Raw genomic sequence first — 5301 nt, 5'->3', positions numbered from 1 at the left:
TGAAAAATGAACATGGAGGGAGGGAGATATGTGATATTTAACAATAAAAAGTGAAAAGGGCTTCAGCATTGTCCTTTTTATTACAAAAAAAGCTAAATAAAGAGCTGCTCCCATCAGCATACTGCTTCAAATCCTTAACAATGTGTCGGGACATTAATTCAGCCCTGACTCAGACATAAGAATGAACCGCACTGAATCACCAGCACGACTCTGTGCGGCACCTGCTCACTGCGCCATTACCGAGACCAAGCTCCATCTCTCCAGCACATGCAGGTTTTAAGTGAAAGCTGCTGAGTTGCCACCATTGTTTCCCTAAGGACCATGACATCTTCTAGTTCAAGCTACATTTTCAAAAGAGAGCAGGCCTCAAAGTTCGACCATGAGTTTTAACACTGGGTACTTTGATACTTTGACCATTCGCAGAGGTCGCTTTTTATTCTAGAGACTGAGAGGGAGGTCAGATGAGTTAAGTGGAGCAGGCTGTCAAGATGCTTTTTAAAGTTTGTAATTGGTTTTACTACCTGATTGACCAAAGGCTACAATAATGGCAAACCTGAGTAAAGGGAGGAGATGCTGGAAATGCTTTCTGGTGACTCCAGTTGCCAAGGAAACAAAGTTCTCCTGTCTCTCTGCATCCAGAAATGTTAGCTCTCTGTGTGAACACAGCTCTTGGAAAATAGTGTATTTTAACCTCTTTGAAGACCAGCAAGGGCTAGCAAGAGGGGAAAAGAGAGGCAGGAAAGTACATGTAATGCTTCTTCCCAAACAGTTTTTGTACACGTGTTTTGGTCATAGCAGACTAAATATTCAGCATTAAGGCTCACGCTCCATTTTTTTACTTGTAGATGGCAGAAGTTCGTGTTACATTAAAAAAAAAAAAAAATTCTAATACAGTTCTCCGCTGTCACCTTCAGAAACCAACCCAATGAAACCCTGAGAACCAGAACTGCCTCTGTGACCCGTCTCAAGACACATCCATCTCCCACGGCAAAGTCCTTGGGAGGGCAGGGTGACAACAGCCACCATCAAACTGCCAACTGTAGGGAGGCACTGGACAGATGTTGAAAGATTTCTGACTCCAGGGCTTTAAAAAGCAGGGGTGTCGTACAAACAGGAGCAAACTGGCAGTGAGGACGTGGGTGGTTGGGATTAGAGTCCAGCAGTTCATAACAGGAGGCCATTTGCTCCGCTCTGCTGTCACACTGCCGTGCCCCAGCCAGCTGTGGCACACAGGCCAGCACCTTGGAGCAGTGGCAGAGCTCTCCAAGAAGGTCACCACTTCATCATCTTCCCTGCATTTCATTTCATTGCAGTTCCCAGCTGGAAGTTTTATATCTTCTCACATTTCTGGAGCAGGCTGTAACTGTGACTCCCAGAGGAGATGCAAGGATGCTGAGAGTGGCTGAACATGGGCTGAAAAAAAACTTCTAGTGCCTTTCATTAAAAGATAAAATTATTCCTCATATATCTGTAGAACAGATACAGATATCTGTTCTACAGACCAGATCACCTGATACAGATGGGGTTTTTAAACTAAAACAAAACAAAACAAAACAATTATTACTTACAATTACTTCTCCTGTGGGGCACTATCAGTTATTCATCTTTCACAGTACATTGGCTTCCCAGCATGTGGAAGCACAGTTATGCCAGTAGCTGGTACTTTTACATGAGATGCTGTTGATTTCATTGATAAGTTCTATGGGAATAAAAGTCACTTTAAGATTAGCCTGGTTGTTTCTTCTTGGTATGATCCCTGTGAATTGTGTGAGATAAGTACTGACTTCTCCCCAAAGAGCTCAAGCTCCTGCAGAGCCTTCTCTTCACCTTTTTGACAAGAAAGATGATTCATTTTCAGGAGGGAAGAACTGTGTTGATTATATGCCAATGATACCTAAATATTACTCTTCTTTGTTTGAGACTTACAATTGTTTGTTCGCTTTTTCTGATGCCTGGCAGAAGTAAGATTCAAACAAATGATGTAGCTGGAGTTAGAGAAAAGCAAATTTTACACACACCTGCTAAACCTTGTCCCTCCCACCTCTGTTGCCTCCTGATTTTTGCAACTTCCTTCATAAATAATTACTTGAACACAACAGTGTTGTGATAAAGGAGGGGTGAATTTAGCTCTCTAAATAGGGGTTGTGCCTACACTAGCTTACTGAGCTGGTCTCTGCTGACTCCAGGACAGAGTGATGAAGGCTAAAGCCCCCTTCCCTTTTCCCCAGTGAGTCCTATTAGTTGCTCGGTAGATACCACACAGAACCTACTTGAGCTGTAGAAGTGAACAGTGTATTAATACTGATGTTAAGAGTGAGGAGTATCAAGAAAAATCAAGCGTGGAGGACAAAGCTTTCTTCAGTGGAGGAGCAGGAGTGACATTAAACAGGAATTATTCAGATACATATGTACCCATGATACAAATCAAACCCTCAAAGGGTTAAGAAGTGGCAAGCAGTTACGCAAACACAAGTGGCGGGGGGAAGCCCAAAATTTGTCAAACTCCAGAGAGCATTTAGCCACAGCACACCCGGGGGGGTAAGAAAAAATAAAAAATCACATGAGCCCTGTACGAGACGGAGAAAGAGCCCCCGGGGAGCAGGCAGCCCGTGCCGGCCCCCAGCGCTGTTTTCGGAAGGAACGGCAGAGGGGGCAGGTGCCCCGACACGGTGCGCCGAGCCCAGCGCCCGCCGCCCAACACGTCGCGGCCGCTCCCGCCTCCGCCCCGTCCCCCAGCTGCCCCGGCCGGGCTCCCCGGCAGCCACCGCCCGGTGCGGGGCGGCAGGAAGCGGGGGGGGTCTTCACAGCCTTTCTCCCTTCTCTCCCCTGCGCGGCACCGTCGTGTACCCCTACTCGTTTTTTTTCCGTGGTTATATTTATAATTACTCAGTCGCCTCAGGCGACAGAAAGGCACGTACTTTAAGCCTTTCGCAGCCATTTGCTTCAGAGTATGAAATAGCAACATTTGTTAGAAGAAAGGCAAAAAGACGTTTCAGCTCGTGAATAAAACAAAAAGAAGACAAACGGGCTTGTTACACTCTAGGGTTTGATGCTGTTACTAAACTGTAGATTACTAAGTGTGAAAGTGAATCTGAAAAACCCGTGCCAATGTTTTGCAGCATATGGGAGTGCACCCTTTGAGACATTTGTTTAAATAACGGATGCAAGAAGAAAATGAGTCCGGGATCAATTTGTCAATTACTTACAGCCAAGTTTGGTATCTAACTGGAAAATTCATACTTCACTTATAAAAATACTAAGTGGGTCACATAAAATACCAAAACCACATTTTATTGCCATTACTTGCTGTGTGTAGTGCCATTGAATTCAGTAATAATGTTTATGGAATAAAAATACGAGGCTAAAAAATTTATTTTTAAAAGACGAGGAGAGAAGGGAAAAGAAAATCCCTAGAGAGGTGTAGCACAGAACATTCCAAAAGCAACAGAAGCTGAACAAAACCTACAGAAGGAGGAAGTGTTGACTAGGTGTTACTAGTGCGAGCAAGTGGCACCAAAAAGGAACATCCAGTGTAAATTAAGACTTTGGCAGGGGAACAAAGAAAATCATCAAAGGCTTAGACGTTACACTGAAGTATACCATGTGACTGGGTTGTCTTCACCTTTTCTGATTTCACCTCTCTTACTGTTAGTAAAACCGCCTATTATTGCAAATCATCAGCATATTCATAAAATAAATGGCACTAAGGCAGTTCCTTTTTATTTGAATAAATTAGAACCCCGTACCAGCTAATTTTCCAAAGTACTTTTCAATTGTGGGAAAAGAAGATTACTAATTGCTTTAGGTTGCTAATTGCTCTACTTACTGAAGGAATTTCTTTTTAGTAAATGCAAAGATCCTTTGAAACCTCAATAGAAGAAAGTTTCATTTTAGTGCCCAATGGTTGTATTTGCGTTGTTTCAATAGCATGCTTTAAGTGAAGACACTTTACTGCCTGTGGCTTCTTACTTGCTTTGTCATGCAAAGTGGCAGAAACCGCTGCTTTCTGCCAGCAGGGAGAGTTGGCCAGCCATGCATTTTACACAGCTGGCTGTTAAAAATAAAACAACATGTGGTTTATCCGTTAAAGAACAAGGTATTAAACATGCATGTAAGTGCTTATTTCATATGACACAAACAAATCACTGATGAGGTCTGGAAAACAAAAAGCATGTATACAGCCTGTAATATTCCTCACAACATGCAACCCTTTGGCTCATTTGCATCGTAAGGACAGAAAGCCTCCTGAGAAATATTCACCTTAGAGGGACTGAGGCCAGCAACCAGCTTCTTATGCAGATACACAAGTTCTAAGAAAATCTGCATCATAACTAAACCAAGTATTACTCCTAAAATGTACTTACAGGTAGCCAGAATGTACACACTTTTTATAAGTGTGCCATCCAATAGCTCTAAGTAATTTTGCACAATCAGCAAATTCCTCAAGACTGTCCTGTGATATGCTCACAAAGATACTGTCTTGTATAGCAGGTTTTCCTCAAACCAGAAGAGCTCAAGATCTGCAAATAACCCATCAGAGACTTCAGAGTTTCTTGAACACAATTTTTGTAGAAACTGTCTATTTTGATGGCACTTTATTGCTGCCAAAGATGGGAGATGGATGAATATATACCATACAGGGAGAATGAGAGAAATGAAGCCCCAGCAGCTGAGGCTGGCAAATGAGTTGGTGCTTAGGGTTACAGAAACAACTCATCTTTAGGCTTTAGACTTTCATATTGGAGTCAGCCCATTGTAGATAAACAAATATTCAGGGAGAGGCATGTTAGTCTCTAGTCTAGTAGCCAAAATTTTTACTAGACATGTAGAAAGCCAAGACTCACCTCCTTGCTCCAAACCAGGTATAGTAACTGTCTTGATCTCCCACATGCTGGCCAGGTGAGCTTGTCCTTATTGGGTCCCACCAGTAATGTGCTTGGTTTTATCCAGAACATTCACATTTAAATTGTTAATATCAATTTAAGCTGTAAATTCTAAGTAATAAACCAAATATTTTAACAGAAATGATAAAATAATCTCACTAAATATTTAGGTACGAATCTGAATGTCTTACATCAGTCTTTCAAATCTGAAGTTTTGGCAGTAGATTTTGAATGATATTTACCTTGAATTTTACAAAGTGTTTACGTGATGTTGTGTAGTTAAAAGCCACACAATGCATATAGAATGCTTAATCCATGTCTGAAATTGATGAAGAGTTAGGAAAGTCTTAAGAACTATTCAGATTAAATTTATTGTGTTAGCAGTCAGCCATAAATTCAGACACAATCATGGGTCCTC

This window comes from Patagioenas fasciata, chromosome 2 (genome assembly GCF_037038585.1).
Source record: "Patagioenas fasciata isolate bPatFas1 chromosome 2, bPatFas1.hap1, whole genome shotgun sequence".
NCBI classification, from domain to species: Eukaryota; Metazoa; Chordata; class Aves; order Columbiformes; family Columbidae; genus Patagioenas; species Patagioenas fasciata.
This window is presented reverse-complemented; position numbering follows the sequence as displayed.